Here is a 21215-nt window from a genome sequence, read left to right on the forward strand (position 1 = left end):
CTCTGGTTCCTCTTCCTTTTCTAAACCCAGCTTGGACATCAGGAAGTTCCTGGTTCGCATAATGCTGAAGCCTAGCATGCAAAAAATTTTAAGCACGACCTTACTAGCATGGGTGCTGTGCTTAGCTGCTCAGTTGTGTCTGACTCTGAGACCCCATGGACTGCAGCCCGCCAGGCTCCTCTGTTCATGGGGATTCTCCAGGCAAGAACACTGGAGTGGGTTGCCATGCCCTCCTCCAGGTACTAGCATGGGAGATGAGTGCAACTGTCCGACGGTTAGCACATCCTTTAGTACTTCTTTCCTGGGAACTGGGATGAGGATTGACCTTTTTCAGTCCTGTAGCCACTGCTGGGTCTTCCAGATTTGCTGACATATTGAATGCAACACCTTGATGACATCATCCTTTAGGGTTTTGAATAGCTCTATGGGAATTCCATTGCATCCACTAGCTTTATTAACAGCAGTGCTTCCTAAGGCCCACTTGACTTCACTCTCCAGAATGTCTGGCTCTGGGTGACTGACCACACCATCCTAATAACTTGGTTCATTAAGATCTCTTTTGTGGATGCAAAAGTAGGAAGTCAAGAGATACCTGGAGTAACAGGCAAGTTTGGCCTTGGAGAACAAAAAGAAGCAGGGCAAAAGCTAAGTGAATTCTGCCAAGAGAATGCACTGGTCATAGCAAATGTGTTTGAATATCTGTTTTCAATTCTTTGGGTATATACTTTGAAGTAGAATTGCTGGGTCATGTGGTAATATTATGTTTAACTTCTGAGGAACTGCCAAACTGTTTCACAGTGGCTATACCATTTTATAACCCTATGAGCAATGTATGAATTTTCAAATTTCTCCACATTCTTGCCAATACTTATTTTCCTTAAAAAATTATTATTATAACCATCCTAGTGGGTACAGAGTGGCATCTTGCGGTTCCAACTTACATTTCTCTAATGACTAATAATGTTGTGTATCTTGTCATGTGCTTGTTGGTTACTAACATATCTTTTTTGGAAAACACCTGTTCAAGTCCTTTGTTTTTTTTAATTGGGTTGTCTTTTTGTTGTTGAGTTGTATGAGTTATTTATGTATTCTGGACATTAGATCCGAGTCACGGCACCATAGATGCCACGCGAGTGTATGTTCCCTGGTTCTTTGTCTCGTTACAACAAAGATTTGGAGTGACAGACATTAGAGCCCTCGGCGCGTCACAGCTCTCGGGTCTTGGACAAACTGTGTTATAGCTCTTAGGCAAATCAGTGTTACAGCTCTATTTTATTTAGAAGATAGCAGGAGAATCCATCCTCGAAGCATGAGGGCATGCCAACCCAAAGATTTGAAGGGAAGAGAGTGGAGGAGCGCATGGGAGAGAGAGACACGGAGAGAGAGAGAAAAAGAGCACATGCACGCGGGAGAGGAAGAGAGAGAGCGAGAGAGAGGAAGAGAGAGAGCGAGCAAGGCTTTGGCTCCTCCTTTTATATGTTTTCCTGCCCCTGGGCCTGCCCTGTGCAAACTGGGCTTAGCCAGGAGTGCTGTTTGTTCTACCTGAAGTCTTCACTCTGGTCCTCGGACCTTCTTTTGTTTCATTTTCGTGGGCTTTTCCCTTCCTTGTCTTTTAGCCACCGCCATTTTGGACTCCGTTTCCCTATTCTACCTACCTAACATTCCCCCCTCAAGAGATGGGAGGCCCAATTCATTGGGAAAAGGGGCGTTGAGGTCTTTCTGGCTACTTCCTGCTGAACTGGGGCTGCGAGGGGTATTGGGCCTCCCCCTCTTGCTAGTCTCAAGCCTCAGAGTCTGAGGTCAGGGGCGGCCAGGAGAAGCCACCTCGCGCCCGAGGCCAGGGGCAGTGACCCTGAGGAGCCATCCTGAGCCCGAGGCTAGGGACGGCAGCTGGAAGGAGCCACCCATGCCCGAGGCCAGGGCCCGCAGCCAGGAGGAGCAACCCGAGGAGCGGTGGCTGTGCAAGCGCAGGAGGGCCTAGAGGAGCTATCCCACGTTGAAGGTCAGGAACAGCAGCAGTGAGGAGATACCCCTCATCCAAGGTAAGGAGCAGCAGCTGTGCTTTGCTGGAGCAGCCGTGAAGAGATACCCCCACGTCCAAGGTAAGAGAAATCCAAGTAAGATGGTAGGTGTTGCAAGAGGGCATCAGAGGGCAGACACACTGAAACCACACTCACAGAAAACTAGTCAGTCTAATCACACTAGGACTACAGCCTTGTCTAACCCAATGAAACCAAGCCATGCCTATGGGGCAACCCAAGATGGGCGGGTCATGGTGGAGAGGTCTGACAAAATGTGGTCCCCTGGAGAAGGGAATGGCAAGCCACTTCAGTATTCTTGCCTTGAGAACCCCATGAACAGTATGAAAAGGCAATATGATAGGATACCAAAAGAGGAACTCCCCAGGTCATTAGGTGCCCAATATACTACTGGAGATCAGAGGAGAAATAAATACAGAAAGAATGAAGGGATGGAGCCAAAGCAAAAACAATACCCAGTTGTGGATGTGACGTGATAGAAGCAAGATCCGATGCTGTAAAGAGCAATATTGCATAGGAACCTGGAATGTTAGGTCCATGAATCAAGGCAAATTGGAAGTGGTCAAACAAGAGATGGCAAGGGTGAACGTCGACATTCTAGGAATCAGAGAACTAAAATGGACTGGAATGGGTGAATTTAACTCAGATGACCATTATATCTACTACTGCAGGCAGGAATCCCTCAGAAGAAATGGAGCAGCCATCATGGTCAACAAGAGTTTGAAATGCAGTACTTGGATGCAGTCTCAAAAACGACAGAATGATCTCTGTTCATTTCCAAGGCAAACCATTCAATATCACAGTAATCCAAGTCTATGCCCCAACCAGTAATGCTGAAGAAGCTGAAGTTGAATGGTTTGTGAAGACCTACAAGACCTTTTAGAACTAACACCCAAAAAAGATGTCATTTTCATTCTAGGGGACTGGAATGCAAAAGTAGGGAGTCAAGAAAAACCTGGAGTAACAGGCAAATTTGGCCTTGGAATGTGGAATGAAGCAGGGCAAAGGCTAATAGAGTTTTGCCAAGAAAATGCACTGGTCATAGCAAACACCCTCTTCCAACAACACAAGAGAAGACTCTACACATGGACATCACCAGATGGTCAACACCGAAATCAGATTGATTATATTTTTTGCAGCCAAAAATGGAGAAGCTCTATATAGTCAGCAAAAACAGACCAGGAGCTGACTGTGGCTCAGATCATGAACTCCTTATTGCAAAATTCAGACTTAAACTGAAGAAAGTAGGAAAACTGCTAGACCATTCAGGTATGACCTAAATCAAATCCCTTATGATTATACAGTGGAAGTGAGAAATAGATTTAAGGGCTTAGATCTGATAGATAGAGTGCCTGATGAACTATGGAATGAAGTTCGTGACATTGTGCAGGAGACAGGGATCAAGACCATCCCCATGGAAAAGAAATGCAAAAAAGCAAAATGGCTGTCTGGGGAGGCCTTACAAATAGCTGTGAAGAGGAGAGAGGCGAAAAGCAAAAGAGAAAAGGAAAGATATAGGCATCTGAATGCAGAGTTCCAGAGAACAGCAAGAAGAGATAAGAAAGCCTTCCTAAGTGATCAATGCAAACAAATAGAGGAAAACAACAGAATGGGAAAGACTAGAGATCTCTTCAAGAAAATTAGAGCTACCAAGGGAACATTTCATGCAAAGATGGGCTCGATAAAGGACAGAAATGGTAGGGACCTAATAGAAGCAGAAGATATTAAGAAGAGGTGGCAAGAATACACAGAACAACTGTACAAAAAAGATCTTCACGACCCAGATAGTCATGATGATGTGATCACTCATCTAGAGCCAGACATCTTGGAATGTGAAGTCAAGTGGGCCTTAGAAAGCATCACTACAAACAAAGCTAGTGGAGGTGATGGAATTCCAGTTGAGCTGTTTCAAATCCTGAAAGATGATGCTGTGCAAGTGCTGCACTCAATATGCCAGCAAATTTGGAAAAGTCAGCAGTGGCCACAGGACTGGAAAAGGTCAGTTTTCATTCCAGTCCCAAAGAAAGGCAATGCCAAAGAATGCTCAAACTACCGCACAATTGCACTCATCTCACATGCTAGTAAAGTAATGCTCAAAATTCTCCAAGCCAGGCTTCAGCAATATGTGAACCGTGAACTTCCTGATGTTCAAGCTGGTTTTAGAAAAGGCAGAGGAACCAGAGATCAAATTGCCAACATCCACTGGATCATGGAAAAAGCAAGAGAGTTCCAGAAAAACATCTGTTTCTGATTTATTGACTATGCCAAAGCCTTTGACTGTGTGGATCACAGTAAACTGTGGAAAATTGTGAAAGAGATGGGAATCCCAGACCACCTGACCTGCCTCTTGAGAAACCTGTATGCAGGTCAGGAAGCAACAGTTAGAACTGGACATGGAACAACAGACTGGTTCCAAATAGGAAAAGGAGTGCGTCAAGGCTGTATATTGTCACCCTGCTTATTTAACTTCTATGCAGAGCACATCATGAGAAACGCTGGGCTGGAAGAAACACAAGCTGGAATCAAGATTGCCAGGAGAAATATCAATAACCTCAGATATGCAGATGACACCACCCTTATGTCAGAAAGTGAAGAGGAACTAGAAAGCCTCTGATTAAAGTGAAAGAGGAGAGTGAAAAAGTTGGCCTAAAGCTCAACATTCAGGAAACTGAGATCATGGCATCTGGTCCCATCACTTCATGGCAAATAGATGGGGAAACAGTGGAAACAGTGTCAAACTTTATTTTTTTGGCTTCAGAATCACTGCAGATGGTGATTGCAGCCATGAAATTAAAAGACGCTTACTCCTTGGAAGAAAAGTTATGACCAACCTAGATCGTATATTCAAAAGCAGAGACATTACTTTGCCAACAAAGGTCCGTCTAGTCAAGGCTATGGTTTTTCCTGTGGTCATGTATGGATGTGAGATTTGGAGTGTGAAGAAGGCTGAGTGCCGAAGAATTGATGCTTTTGAACTGTGGTGTTGGAGAAGACTCTTGAGAGTCCCTTGGACTGCAAGGAGATCCAACCAGTCCATTCTGAAGGAGATCAACCCTGGGATTTCTTTGGTGGAATGATGCTAAAGCTGAACCTCCAGCACTTTGGCCCCCTCATGAGAAGAGTTGACTCATTGGAAAAGACTCTGATGCTGGGAGGGATTGGGGGCAGGAGGAGAAGGGGATGACCAAGGATGAGATGGCTGGATGGCATCACTGACTCGATGGACGTGAGTCTGAGTGAACTCCGGGAGATGGTGATGGACAGGGAGGCCAGGCGTGCTGCAATTCATGGGGTCACAAAGAGTCGGACACGACTGAGCGACTGAACTGAACTGAGACCCTAATTTGCAAATATTTTCTCCCATTCTACAGGTTGTCTTGTCACTTTCTTGATAATGCCCTTTGATGCACAAAAACTTCTAATTTCGATCAAACCCAATTCATCTTTTTCTTCTTTCCTCTTCGTGCGGTTTTATATCTAAGAATTGATTGCCAAATGCAAAGTCATTAAGATTTACCACACATATTTTTCTTCTAAGAGTTTTATAATTTAGTTCTTATATTTAGGTTATCGGTTAATCTATTTTTAATTTTTGTATATGGCATAAGGTAGGGGTGTAACTTCATTCTTTTGCATATAGATATTCAGCTGTCCCAGAACCACTTGTTGAAGAGACTTTTCTGGTTCTATTGAATGGTCAGAAAAAAATCAATTTGCCATAGATTGATAAGTTTATTTCTGGACTTCTGTTCTCTTGTGTATATACCTTTCCTTATGCCAATACCACAAAAATGGTTTGATCTCTGTAGCTTTGTAATACATTTCATAATAAGGAAATGTGAGTCCGCTAAGTTTGTTCTTCTTAAATATCTTAAGTATTCAGGGTTCTGTGCAATTCCATATGTATTTTCCACTTTTGCAAAAAGGGCTATTGGGATTTTAATCAGAACTGCATTGAATCTGTAGAGCAAGCTGGGTAGTATTGCCATCTGAACAATATTGTCTTCTAATACATGAACACGGACGTCTTTTCACTTATTTAGGTATTCTTTAGTACCTTTCAGCAATATTTTATAGTTTTTAGTGTGCAAGTCTTTCACTTTTGTGTAGTAAGGAATCTGGCCTCATCTAAAGAGAGGTCTGGCCTCTGTCCCAGCTCCAGGGAGATGACCTCCACACCCTTGCAATTTCCCAAGAGACAGGAGTATAATTCATAGTGGAGTCCCTCAGACCAACTTTAATAGTTTTATGCTAATAAGGTGTCTCAGGGTGGGCCCCTTCATAGTTCAGGCTAATGAAATGACTCAGGGTACAGCTGACAGTGTTAGAAAACCCAGCAATGTGACTGGGAAGTTAGGACTGTGTGTCACAAGGTGACAGCCGAAACTTCAGGGAAGCAGGTGGATAGAGATTTTAGTTCAATCACATGGACAATAATTCTCCCCAAGTAAAGAAGCCTCATCAAGCACTGGACACCAGTGAGCATTCCTGACTGGCAATATTCTTAGAGCACTTCACACATCACAGATGAGAGGAGACAACTCCACTCAGGACCCCACCTGGAGAGGACAACCAGAACTTCCAGTCTGGACGCCTCCCAGATGCTGCCCTACCACTACTCTTCCTTTGCCTCAATTCAATGTATCTTTTCTCTGTAATCAATGTGACTGTGTATATAATAGCTTTCAGCGTGTTCTGTCAATCTTTGTAGCAAATTATTGAGTCTAAGCAAGGTTATGAGAATACTTGAATTTGTGGCCAGATGGTCTGAAGTCAGGGTGGCCCTGGAGACTCCCAACCTTGCAGATGGCATCTGAGATAGGGCAGTGTTTCTTCTAACAGTAGAGTTGCCTAAACTCTTTACAGCCTCCTCAGTTAAATCTATCCCTAAGTGTTTTAACTAAAGAGGTTGCAAAGAGTTTAGGCAACTCCCTAGGTGTTTTGGGGCGTCCCTGAGGATTCTGATGGTAAAGAATCTGCCTGCAATGCAGGAGGCCAGGGTTCGATCCCTGGGTTGAGAAGATCCCCTGGAGAAAAGAATAGCAACCCACTCCAGTACTCTTGCCTGGAGAATTCCACGGAGAGAGAAGCCTGGCAGGCTACAGCCTATGGGGTTGCAAAGAGTTGGACATGACTGAGAGACTAAAACCAGGTGTTTGATTCTTTTGGATGCTGTTGTAAATGAAATTATTTCCTTAATTTCCTATTTATTCATGTTTTTAAAATACTTATTGAGCACGTGCTGTATGCTAGCCTCTGTTCCAAGTGCTTCACAACCCTAATTTTATTCTCCTAGCAACCTTAAGGTACTTTGTTGAAAACTGGGTAGTCTGCCTCCTGAGTCTGTATTCTGAACTCACCATACCGTTGCTTCACAAGTCTTCAAGAAGTTTCCTGGGAACCTCTTATCTACTTCTTCACACTCTCATTCTGTAGTTCAGACCCTTATAAATTCAACACTGAGCCAGAGCTTCCCACTGTCTTCCTAATTCAACTGTCTACCACCTACCCTGAATGCTGCCGCCACTCTAACAACTCTGAAGCGTTGCTGATCTAAGTTCTGGCCATTCCAGTGACATGAAGTGCCTTCCTTCTCTCTGCATTTAGGAACATAAAAAACAATTACTGCTCATAAGCTGTACTTGACCATAGATTCTGCAGTGTCTTCTACTAGCATTGAATTCTTACTGAAAACTTTGCTGTGAAACAGAGGCAAAGTGGGTGAGGGGAGGGCACAAAGCCTGACCCCACAAACCCCACTTCTCAATCTCAGATTATTCATTTGCAGAACAAACTATAAGGTCTCCTCTCAAAAGTTGTTGTAGGAATTAATTGTGTATGTGAAAGAGACAGAGAGGAGCGGTAGGACAGGTCCTGGCATGAACAAATGCTCAGCAAATGTAGGCTGATTTGTATCTCAGTAGTCACAAAGAATTTCTAAATTCTTTGATGACAAGGGCCTTCGACATACTTTTTTGGTATTTCTTAAATAAAAATTATATAACTTTTAACAAATACACTTTGGTATCTGGACTTGCTTAAGAACCAAGGCCCTTATGAGAAAATCAGCCTCTGAAGTCTGAATTCAAAGGTTGGCCACTACTAGGTCAGTGACTTCTGTAAAGTTACTCAACTTCTCTCTGAGCCTCCGATTCTATATCTGTCAACAGTCAACAGAACCTACTTCACAGGGTCATGAAGGTTCATGTGAAGTGCTTAGTAATATAATCAACCCCACCCCCAAACTGCCAGCCATAATTACATCATGTCCTAAACACTGTGTCCACAGAAATTTGGCCTCTGCATTACTCCATGTTTCTAACACACACTCACACACACCCCTACCCTTCTGGACCAATCTTGCCACCCTCTGACTTGCTCTTCTTTTCCGACTCCCATGTACCTGCTGCTGCTGCTGCTGCTGCTAAGTCACTTCAGTCGTGTCCGACTCTGTGCGACCCCATAGACAGCAGCCCACCAGGCTCCCCCGTCCCTGGGATTCTCCAGGCAAGAACACTGGAGCGGCTGGCCAGTTCCTTCTCCAATGCATGAAAATGAAAAGTGAAAGTGAAGTCGCTCAGTCGTGTCTGACTCTTAGCGACCCCATGGACTGTAGCCCACCAGGCTCCTCCGTCCATGGGATTTGCCAGGCAAGAGTACTGGAGTGGGGTGCCATTGCCTTCTCCGTCCATGTACCTACCATCCCTCAAAGGCCGTTAAAATATAAATGAGGTCACCAGTATTACTGTTGCCATTTTAAAGAGCGGAAACAGGCCCTGAGGGTTTTGAGTGACTTCCCTGAGGTCACTGAACACCAGTGGCCAGGTCACAGCCCACCTCCTCACCTCTGGCCCTCGGCCTCTTCCGGGGTCCAAGGTGCACCCGCGTCCATTCAAACTCCGCCGGGTCCCCCACTTCCATCAGTCCCCCGCTCCTCCCCGCACCATCGCCCCCCAAACCTGATTCAGGGCCCTGGGGGCACGCCCCACCCGTCTTTGGCGGCTTTCCCCTTTTCTCCAGAAACTCAGGGAGAGGCCGACACTGGCGCCACGCAAGTGTGCAGGTGGGACCTGGAGGAGGCGGAGGGACACCTGGAGGGGCCGGACCGACGCCGCGGCGGGGAGGGCGCCACAGTGCAGTTAGCGCCTGCTGGGGGGGCGGCCGGGAGGGCCGACTCCGCCCACTGCGCGCTAGCTCCGGCCCCGGCGGCGGGGTATAAGGCGGCGGCGCCCACCGGGTCCACCGCGGCGCACCCGTACGTGCGGAACGCCGGCGAGCTCCGGCTGCGTGCGGAGCGCGTGCTGTGGAGGTGAGCTCTGCCCGGCGCCGTCCGGGTCCGTCCCGCCCACGCTCACGCACACGCGGCGCCCGGAGCCGCGGACTTCGGTTAGTTGGGTGATGGCTGGCTGCAAGCCGGGAGCCCTGGCGGCTTGGGCCGGGGGGGGGGGGGGGGGCAGGGAGCCTTGGGGAGCGGAGAGCTTGGTCTCTGGGGACGGGGATGGGGGCGGTCCGGCAGGGGCTTAGGTGGCGGCAGCGTCTGTGAATCACCGAGAGGCTGGTGTCCCGGCTACCGGCTCGGGGAGACGAGTGATCTGGGGTGGTGATCTGGGGGAAATCGTTTCATCCCCCGTGGGGATGCTTTCCGGCAGGAAGAGTAGCGTGACCTAGGGTTGGTTAATCTCTTGCCTGCAGCATCTCTGAGTGGGGTTGTGCCTCAGCTAGGGGTGGGGGGCAGGAGTTGTTTTTTTTCTGGCGTGGCGTGCCCTGCCACCTGTAACGTTCTAATCCTTAAACTCTTCTAGTTCAGTTCAGTTGCTCAGTCGTGTCCGACTCTGCGACCCCGTGGACTGCAGCACGCCAGGCTCCCCTGTCCGTCACCAACTCCGGAGCTTTCTCAAATTCATGTCTATGGAGTCGGTGATGCCATCCAATCATCTCGTCCTCCGTCGTCCCCTTCTCCTCCCGCCTTCAATATTTCCTAGCTTCAGGGTCATTTCTAATCAGTTCTTCGCATCAGGCGGCCAAAGTATTGGAGTTTCAGCTTCTTCATCAGTCTTTCCAATGAATATTCAGGACTGATTTCCTTTAGGATGGACTGGTTTGATCTCCTTGCTGTCCAAGGGACTCTCAAGAGTCACCTCCAACACCACAGTTAAGCATCAATTCTTTTCAACACTCAGCCTTCTTTGTAGCCCAACTCTCACATCCATACATGACTACTGGGAAAAACACAGCTTTGACTAGAGGGACCTTTGTTGGCAAAATAATGCTTCTGCTTTTTAATATGCTGTCTAGGTTTGTCATAGCTTTTCTTCCAAGGAGCAAGCGTCTTTTAATTTCAAGAGGTTAAATTTCAAACTCTCTTAGACCTTCTTTTAAACCTCTTTAACCTTTTAAACCTTCCTTTGACTCATCCTGACTTCCCTGGTGGCTCAGAGGGTAAAGCATCTGCCTGCAATGCGGGAGACCTAGGTTCAATCCTTGGGTCGGGAAGATCCCCTGGAGAAGGAAATGGCAACCCACTCCAGTATTCTTGCCTGGAGAATCCCATGGACGGAGGAGCCTGGTGGGCTACAGTCCACGGGGTCATAAAGAGCTGGACAGGACTGAGTGACTTCACTTTCACTTTGACTCATCCTGACTGAATTCTATCCCATTCTTGATTATCTGTGATTTTGCCCCATAGAAATTCCATTTTCCCCTCAAATCCTACCACCCCTGGTCTCCGTTTTTTTTTTTTTTTCTTTTATACTATATTATGCGAATCTTAGTGTCTCAGTCGATAAAGAATCCGTTTGCAGTGCAGGAGACCCGGGTTTACTACCTGGGTGGGGAAGATTCCCATGGAGGAGGAAAAGGCTACCCACTCCAGTATTCCTTCCTGGAGAAATCCCATGGACAGAGGAGCCTGGCGGGCTACAGTCCATGGGGTCACAAAGAGTCGGACAGGACTAAGGAACTAAACCACCACGTGAGAATCTTTAGGGATTTTTCTTTAAATTATCTGTTTGACTGCCTTGGGTCTTAGTTGCCTAAGGCTGTATCTTTCTGCTTGGAGCAGGCTCAGTAATTGTGGCTACTTGGCATAGTTCCCCGCGGCTGCACCTTCCTCCCCTATGTGGGTTCTTCGTTCTCAGAGCCGGGATAGAACTGGGTCTCCTGAATTGAAAGGTGGATGCTTAACCACTGAACCACCAGGGAATTCCCTTTTATGTGAATCTTTAATTTTGTATTATTTTACTTCCTTTCCACCATTGTGAGTTTCTAGGGTAGTAGCTGTCTTTGAAATTCCCGTAAGCATAGTTAAATGGAACAGTGTGTCTTGAGCAATCTTTCAGCTAATTACCATGACCCATGGAATTCTCTCTTCTTGTGGATCCAGTAACATCAGTTACGTTATTTAAATTAGCCCCAAACCTTGTCTTCAGTAATTCCCTGGCCGGTGTCATGCCAGTTGCCAGTAACCCCTCTAGAGGCTGATGACTCAGATTTGGGATGCCAATTAGGAATGCACCCCTTGACCTCACTCTGTTGTGATTGCACTATGCTGATATTTTTCATATAGAAAACAGCCCGGAAGGGGAGTAGATTAGCAATTTAATTTTTTTTTTTTAAGGGAAGTGAAATAGATTGTTGAAATTACTGTAAGTGTATTATAAAGTGATTTTTTTGTTTTACTGATAGAATAGTCTAGGACTTACACTGTCAACATTTAAAGACCCTTAAGTTTAACCTATAATAGTATTTTGAGGTAATAAAATTTCATTTTTGATACATTTTTAGTGTCCAGAAAGGCCCTTTAAAACAACCTTGCCAATAAGTATTTATCTATGCTTAGTGTAAGTAATGTTAGACAAACAATACTTAATTTATTAGTCTTTTGTGGATTATCAGCTTCTTTATTTTTTAAAAATTTATTATTTTTTAAATTTATTTGGCTGCCTCAGATCTTAGTTGCTGTACACAAGACCCTTTGCTACTGTGCTTGGGCCCCAAGGCATGTGGGATTTAAGTTCCCTGACCGGAGGTTGAACCTGAGTCCCCTGCATTGCAAGGCAGATTCTTAACCACTGGACTACCAGGGAAGTCCCTATCAGCTTCTTTACAAAACAACTTTGTTACTTCTTTGAAGTAAGTAATGAGCTCAGATGTAACAGTTATAATGATGTTCAGACTCAGTCATGGATATTAAACAATTACATATACAGGAGAGAACTAAAAAGAGACAAATTCAATTGTCTTGCATTTGAGATGAAAACTTTTAAGAAAGATGAAAATCATAGAGGTAAAATTTTAGTCTTAGTCATCCCTGGTGGGTCAGCGGTAAATAATCTGTCTGCCAGTGCAGCCAGTGCCAGAGACAGGGGTTTGATCCTGCCTTAGGAAGATCCCGTGGAGAAGGAAATGGCAACCCACTCCAGTATTCTTGCTGGATAATCCCATGGAGCCTGGCAGGCTACAGTCCTGGGGTCACAAAGAGATGGACATGACTTAGCAAATAAACAATGACAAAACATCAATACCTATGAGAATGTAAAATTAGATAGCCAGTGGAAATTTGCTGCATGATATAGGGAGCTCAAATCTGGTTCTCTGTGACAACCTAGAGGGGTGATATGGGTTGAGAGGTAGGAGGGAGGTTCAAGAGGGAGGGGACATACGTGTACCTGTGGCTGATTCATGTTGGTATATGGCAGAAACCAACACAACATTGTAAAGCAATTTTCCTTTAATTAAAAATAAATAAAAATTTAAAACCTATGAGATATTTTAGGGCTTTCCTGGTGGCTCAGCAGGTTAAGAATCTGTCTGCAATGCAGGAGACACAGGAGGTGTGGGTTCAATCCCTGGATCAGGAAGATTCCTTGGAGGAGGAAATGGCAACCCACTCCAGTATTCTTGCCTGAGAAATCTGATTGACAGAGAAGCCTGGCCAGCCACAGTCCAAAGGGTCCCAAAGAGTAGGACACAACTAAGCACGTGAGATACTGTTACATAAAACTAACTATAAACTATAAAACTATTGAAAATCATGAAGCTAATTATAATGTTAAGTATTTCTGTGAGCCATTCATACTTTTTTTTTTTTTTTTTCCAAGAAAAGGAAAACTAAATGTCTCTGCTGTCTTCTTTATGATTATTTATTTTCCCAACTCGGCCTCAAAGAATTGGGTGTGTGGTAGATACTGGCAGTGGTATACTAGCATTTCTATTCAAAAGGAGTAATGTAGATGACCATAACCCTAACTCCATTCTTGTTTGTTTGTTTGTTATTTTAAAGTACCAATACCTTTGTGCCTCAAATCCTGGGACAAATCAGTCATATATTAATAAGTAAAAATAGTATCCCTGATCCAGAGATTGAACCCACACCTCCTGTGTCTCCTGCATTGCAGGCAGATTCTTAACCTGCTAAGCCACTGGGAAAGCGCTAAAATATTTCATAGGTTTTAAAATTTTTTGATAGTCTATTTTGGATTGCTGCAGAAAATAATGTTTATAGATTATAGTCTAGATTATAATCTGGAATTCTACTGAGCAAAACTCTCCTGCATGGTGTAAAGGACTTCAGAGAACACAGTCTGTAACTTCCCTTTCTTCACTATTACTTCAGGTTTTTATATTCTTTTTAAAATGTGAAGAAAATTGGTATTTAAGAAATGCCAAAATAAGACATTTCAAACAACAAAGACAGGAATTTGGTAATTTGGCAGAATTGTGTTGAGTCCATGTCGGGGTTTTGAATTTTTTTATCCATAAATTTTCTTTTGACTGCTTGTATTTTATTCACTTTCTTCTTCTCTCTGAATCTTTTTCTTCCTGAACATACTTGCAGTTTTAAATTTAATTTTGACACTGTGGGATAAATTTTTTAATACAAGACAGTGTTATTATTAAGACTGATGAGACAGTTCTTGGTGACCAAAAATTGTAAACATTAAAAACAAATTGAGGGGCTTCCCTGGTGGTTTTGTGCTTGAGAATCCATCTGCCAGTGCAGGGGACATGGGTTCAGTCCATGGACTGGGAAGATTCCACATGCCACAGGGCAGCTAAGCCCAGGAGCCATGACTACTGACGCCCTAGCTCCAGAGTGGATGTCCCGCAGGAGAAGCCACTGCAATGAGCAGTCCTGGCACCTTCAACCAGAGGGCATCCCACGCTCGTCACAGTGCTCAGCAATGAAGACCCAGTGAGCAAAAATAAATACATCTTAAATTAAAAAATAAAAACAAATTGTGGGAATTCCCTGGTTGTTTAGTGGTTAGGACTTGATGCTTTCACTGCCATGGCCACGGTTCAGTAACCGTGGGTAACTGGTTGGGTAACTGAGATCTTGTAAGCCACAAGGTGTGGCCAAAAATAATAATAATAATAATAAGATAAATACAAAAAATCGTGAGAAATCATAACTGGCAACTAAGCTCAAAGTTTAATCAGATTCAATAAGTATTATATTAGCTGTTCCAACTGGACCTTACTGTATCAAACAGCTCTACTATCATTGAGTGTATATGTAAATTTAAGCATAAGTATTCTGAGACCAATTAACATTTAATCCTCTTGTTTTAACTCTTACTTCAAAAAAAAAAAAAAATCTGTAAAATTCATGCCATGGAGCATTTCTATTTAACCACAGAACCCAGATTGTTTCCTTTGAATTCAGATGTTACAGCTTCTATAACTCAAGGGGAAATTTTAGAAATCTTGGAGATATTTTATTACCGTGTCTTCAGCAAAGGTAGGTGCAATGCTCTTGGACAGGTAATCTTCATTCTCACATGGTGCTATAGTTTTAAGGACTAATTTTGCAAATCCTCAGTTTGCCAAATATACCTGGAATTTAGAATGAGCCCTTCTAAGTTGTGTGGATGCCTCAGGACTTAAATCTCATCTTTGTCTTTAAAAAAAAAAACTCCTTTTTTTGAAGTATAGTTGCTTACAATGTTGTGTTTCAGGTATATAACAAAGTGATTCATATATATTATATATATATGTATATATATTTATATATCTTTTTTCAATTCTTTTCCATTACAGGTTATTATAAGATATAGTTCCCTTGCTGTGCAGTAGGTCCTTGTTTATTCCCTTCTCCTTCTTTACAAAAGAAAGGCTACCTCACTCATCCCTGTTCTTACTTTGGTGTGCTGTTCCGTGCTATCAAAATATTTGGCAAACAATCCAAACAAAGAGAAATATCCAGAATGCATTGCCTTCTGAATGAGAGAAACTTTGAAGGAGACAGGAATAGGTTATAACAGGAATGTTTTTCACTGCTTTGAATTTGTAGGGAAAGAAAACTTTTCCCTTCTTCGCTTCTAAGCTCTGTGGTTGGTCTGATAATTAAACAATAATAATAATTAAATTGACGTAAGACAGATTAACGTCAGAAAAACAATTTCATACATATGCGAGCCATAAAAATACGACACTCAAAGAAGTGACCTAAGCAGGCAGCGTTTATACCTTCTAGACAAGGAAACAATACATTTGTGAGGAGTTGACAAAATGGGCTTGGGTAGCAAATCAGTAAAGAAGTAACAAGCTGTGTTTATACAGCCTTGTCAGTCCTAAACTCCCTATCTATGATAATAAGGATGCCTTCTAACCTCCTGGTAGTGGGAGGGTACTTTCCCAGAGGGAGACTTATGTTCTGCTGTCATGGGGGCAAAGGAAATCCGAAAATCAGAGTGTTCTTCTTATGCCAGCTATTTCTTAAGTAATATTAATTCAAAGTAAACAATATGCCAAATGGCATGTTTTGGGATGGCATATTCTGTTCTCTTTCAAATTCAAATGAGGTCACAACCTTTTCTGATAGTGAGAACTGGCCAGTTATATGGTGGCCATTTTCCAAAAACTGAATGAACTCAAGTGCCAAGGTTTGACAATAATCTATTTAATGCAGAAATAACACACTGTACCATATGCCAGAAACTACACATTTGCACTATTAAACTTAACACAATTTAGTAGTCAGTGTGTGAGGAACTACAGTTTCCAAATTTTTTTTCAGGGGCGGGGACAAAATGATTGAATACCACAGACCTGGGAGCCACTTGTACACTTAATCGAAGAGATGAAGAGAGGATCAGTTCAGCTCAGTCGCTCAGTCGTGTCCGACTCTGTGCGACCCCATGAATCGCAGCACGCCCGGCCTCCCTGTCCATCACCAACTCCCGGAGTTCACTCAGACTCACGTCCATTGAGTCAGTGATGCCATCCAGCCATCTCATTCTCTGTCATCCCCCTTTCCTCCTGCCCCCAATCCCTCCCAGCATCAGAGTCCTTTCCAATGAGTCAACTCTTCACATCAGGTGGCGAAAGTACTGGAGTTTCAGCTTTAGCATCATTCCTTCCAAATAACACCCAGGGCTGATCTCCTTTAGAATGGACTGGTTGGGTCTCCTTGCAGTCCAAGGGACTCTCAAGAGTCTTCTCCAACACCACAGTTCAAAAGCATCAATTCTTCAGTGATCAGCTTTCTTCACAGTCCAACTCTTGCATCCATACGTGACTACTGGAAAAACCATAGCCTTGACTAAATGGACCTTTGTTGGCAAAGTAATGTCTCTACTTTTCAATATGCTATCTAGGTTGGTCATAACTTTCCTTCCAAGGAGTAAGCGTTTTTTAATTTCATGGCTGCAATCACCATCTGCAGTGATTTTGGAGCCCAAAAGAATAAAGTCTGAGACTGTTTCCACTGTTTCCCCATCTATTTCCCATGAAGTGATGGGACCAGATGCCATGATCTTTGTTTTCTGAATGTTGACCTTTAAGCCAACTTTTTCACTCTCCTTTTTCACTTTCATCAAGAGGCTTTTTGGTTCCTCTTCACTTTCTGCCATAAGGGTCGTGTCATCTGCATATCTGAGGTTATTGATATTTCTCCCGGCAATCTTGATTCCAGCTTGTGCTTCTTCCAGCCCAGCATTTCTCATGATGTACTCTGCATAGAAGTTAAATAAGCAGGGTGACAATATACAGCCTTGACGCACTCCTTTTCCTATTTGGAGCCAGTCTGTTGTTCCATGTCCAGTTCTAACTGCTGCTTCCTGACCTATATACAGGTTTCTCAAGAGGCAGGTCAGGTGGTCTGGGATTCCCATCTCTTTCACAATTTTCCACAGTTGATTGTGATCCACACATTCAAAGGCTTTGGCATAGTCAATAAAGCAGAAATAGATGTTTTTCTGGAACTCTCTTGCTTTTTCCATGATCCAGTGGATGTTGGCAATTTGATCTCTGGTTCCTCTGCCTTTTCTAAAACTTGCTTGAACATCTGGTAGTTCACGGTTCACGTATTGCTGAAGCCTGGCTTGGAGAATTTTGAGCATTACTTTACTAGTTTTGAGATGAGTGCAATTGTGCGGTAGTTTGAGCATTCTTTGGCATTGCCTTTCTTTGGAATTGAAATGAAAACTGACCTTTTCCAGTCCTGTGGCCACTGCTGAGTTTTCCAAATTTGCTGGCATATTGAGTGCAGCACTTTCACAGCATCATCTTTCAGGAGTTGAAATAGCTCCACTGGAATTCCATCACCTCCACTAGCTTTGTTTGTAGTGATGCTTTCTAAGGCCTACTTGACTTCACATTACAGGATGTCTGGCTCTAGGAGAGTTATCACACCATCATGATTATCTTGGTCGTGAAGATCTTTTTTGTATAGTTCTTCTGGGTATTCTTGCCACCTCTTCTTAATAGCTTCTGCTTCTGTGAGGTCCCTACCATTTCTGTCCTTTATCGAGCCCATCTTTGCATGAAATGTTCCCTTGGTAGCTCTAATTTTCTTGAAGAGATCTCTAGTCTTTCCCATTCTGTTCTTTTCCTCTATTTGTTTGCATTGATCGCTGAGGAAGGCTTTCTTATCTCTTCTTGCTATTCTTTGGAACTCTGCATTCAGATGCTTGTATCTTTCCTTTTCTCCTTTGCTTTTTGCTTCTCTTCTTTTCACAGCTATTTGTAAGGCTTCCCCAGACAGCCATTTTGCTTTTTTGCATTTCTTTTCCATGGGGATGGTCTTGATCCCTGTCTCCTGTACAATGTCACAAACCTCCGTCCATAGTTCATCAGGCACTCTATCTATCAGATCTAGGCCCTTAAATCTATTTCTCACTTCCACTGTATAATCATAAGGGATTTCATTTAGGTTACATCTGAATGGTCTAGCAGTTTTCCCTACTTTCTTCAGTTTAAGTCTGAATTTTGCAATAAGGAGTTCATGATCTGAGCCACAGTCAGCTCCCAGTCTTGTTTTTGTTGACTGTATAGAGCTTCTCCATCTTTGGCTGCAAAGAATATAATCAGTCTGATTTCGGTGTTGACCATCTGGTGATGTCCATGTGTAGAGTCTTCTCTTGTGTAGTTGGAAGAGGGTATTTGCTATGACCAGTGTGTTCTCTTGGCAAAATTCTATTAGCCTTTGCCCTGCTTCATTCCGCATTCCAAGGCCAAATTTGCCTGTTACTCCAGGTGTTTCTTGACTTCCTACTTTTGCATTCCAGTCCTCTATAATGAAAAGGACATCTTTTTTGGATATTAGTTCTGAAAGTCTTGTAGGTCTTCATACAACCATTCAACTTCAGCTTCTTCAGTGTTATTGGTTGGGGCATAGACTTGGATTACTGTGATATTGAATGGTTTGCCTTGGAAATGAACAGAGATCATTCTGTCATTTTTGAGATTGCATCCAAGTACTGCATTTTGGACTCTTTTGTTAACCATGATGGCTACTCCATTTCTTCTAAGGGATTCCTGCCTGCAGTAGTAGATACAATGGTCCTCTGTGTTAAATTCACCCATTCCAATCCATTTTAGTTCTCTGATTCCTGAAATGTCGACATTCACTCTTGCCATCTCCTGTTTTACTACTACCAATTTGCCTTGATTCATGGACCTAACATTCCAGGTTCCTATTCAGTATTGCTCTTTACAGCATCAGACCTTGCTTCTATCACCAGTCACATCCACAACTGGCTATTGTTTTTGCTTTGCCCCTACAATTGTGTAATTTAGGACTTTATGTCAACCAAGACTTCTGCCTGATTTTTTTCCCTTCCTTTCACCAAACACACAGGGGAAATGTACAACATATTCTGTATTTACTTGAGGACTTTCCCTAATCCTTGTTTGTCTCCATCAATGAATGGGAATGGATGGAAAATTATATTTCTGATAATGTCATGGTATAATCTTACTCATTCTGATGAATAGTCAAAATAATAGGAAATCTCTGAAGGAGATGGATCTGTAATTGTTACCAGACCCTAAAATAATGGTGCCTTCATGTTCCGATGTGATTTCATCAATTTCTGGGCTTTAGCAGCTACGTAGAAGCTTCTAAATATTAGAAGGTGATATCTAAATATTAGAAGGGCTGTTTTGCCAAATCACTTTAGAGGACTTGAAGCAATCTCTGTCTGAGCTTCTGTAGAACAGGCCTAGCCTAGTGGAACTTGCTGGTCCTGGTCATATCTCCATTATTTTTTCTCTAGACAGACTGCCCTGGGGAAGTTTCGGGCAAGGCCAGAGTTTCTTAAGGAACATTGTTGAAGAAGTCTCAAATCTTCCTGAAGGAACAAGAGGAGTCTGAAAAATTTGCCCAGGCCCCTGCTTGTTTGTGGTGACAATTGGGTCTGTACATTAAAGTACATGTGTTGTGGAACCAGACTCATTTGAATTTGGATATATGCTCTACCATTTAACAACTTTAAGTACATCTTCACCAATAAAATGGGGCTTCATTTAATTTTCCAAATAATATAATTGCCTTGTATCTGTCAGAACCTATTCTAGATAATGAAAGTATATGGCTGAACACAGTAGATAATGGTGTTTGTTCACAAGAGCATACAGCATTTAATGGGAGAGATGGGCAAACAGATTATACCACAACAGAGGTGTTCTGATAGAACAAAGACTGGGGTACTCTGAGTGCACAGAGCAGAGATGACAAACCTGTCTCTGGCGTTTCAGGAAAAATGAGACCCAAAAGACAAGTAGCAGTTAGCCAAGTGATGGGAGGGTCTTCCCTGGTGGCTCAGCAGTAAAGCATCTGCCTGCAGTGCAGGAGACGCAAGTTTGACCTCTGGGTTGGGAAGATCCCCTGGAGAAAGAAATGGCAACCCACTCTAGTATTCTTGCCTGGGAAATCCCATGGACAGAGGAGCCTGGCAGGCTGCAGTCCATGGGGGACTGCAAAAGTGTTGGACATGACTTTAAGATTAAACAGCAAAGTGATGAGAGATCCAGAACTAAGCACAGGGAAGCAGAAGTGTGTGAAAGGCAGAGGATGAGAGAAGATGGCACTTTGAAGAAGTTCAAGTACTTATTAAGGCTAGAGCATAGGGTATAGTGGAAATCAGGAAGAGTTTAAGTTGAAGGGGCAAACAAGGGTGAGATTAGAACAGGTTTTGAATGCTTTAATAAATTATTCCAAGGGCAGTGTATCTGGAGCCAGAGGATAATTGTTTAAAAGGCAAAATGACCAGACTTTACTTTCAGAAGATCACTTGGATTGCAGTGTGGAGAATGAGAAGGGGAGACCGAAAGGTGGAAAGTAGGGAAACCAGTTAGGTTATTGCATTAACCCATGGGAGATGGTGACCTGATCTAAGGTGTAGTGGCAGTGAGGGTGGAGAGGTGGACAAATTTAGAGCTATTCAGATTGATAAAATATGGGGCATGAAGGCACACGAGAGAAGGATGACTCCAGGATTTTGGACTCCAGCTGGAACTATGCGATTGAGTCATCACATAAGTGATAAGAAAACTGCTAGAATAGATATGCTCTGAGTCTGCAGTGTTTATTTAGGGCAGCTTGTGTGTAGTTCATGTTTAAGCGTTCATTTTCTCTTCTGGCTACATTGGCCTCCTCTTTCATTTGTTCATCAAATATTTGTTGAGTATCTATTATTATATGCCAAAGGACTAGAGCTATGTCACTATTAAAAGTCCCCATTTTCATGCAGCCTTTTTTTTTTTTTTTTTGGTGTGGAGAGACTGAAAACAGAGCTAACATGGTCTAGTAGTTAAGAGCACAAACTTGGGAGCCATTCTGATTGGGTTTGAATGCCATGTCCTAAGGTGCTTAATCTTTCTGTTCCTAAGTTTGCTCAACTCTAATTTAGGAATAGTAATAGTACTTAACTTCATAGGGTTGTGCTTTTT

The sequence above is a fragment of the Capricornis sumatraensis genome, chromosome 2, assembly GCF_032405125.1.
Source record: "Capricornis sumatraensis isolate serow.1 chromosome 2, serow.2, whole genome shotgun sequence".
NCBI classification, from domain to species: domain Eukaryota; kingdom Metazoa; phylum Chordata; class Mammalia; order Artiodactyla; family Bovidae; genus Capricornis; species Capricornis sumatraensis.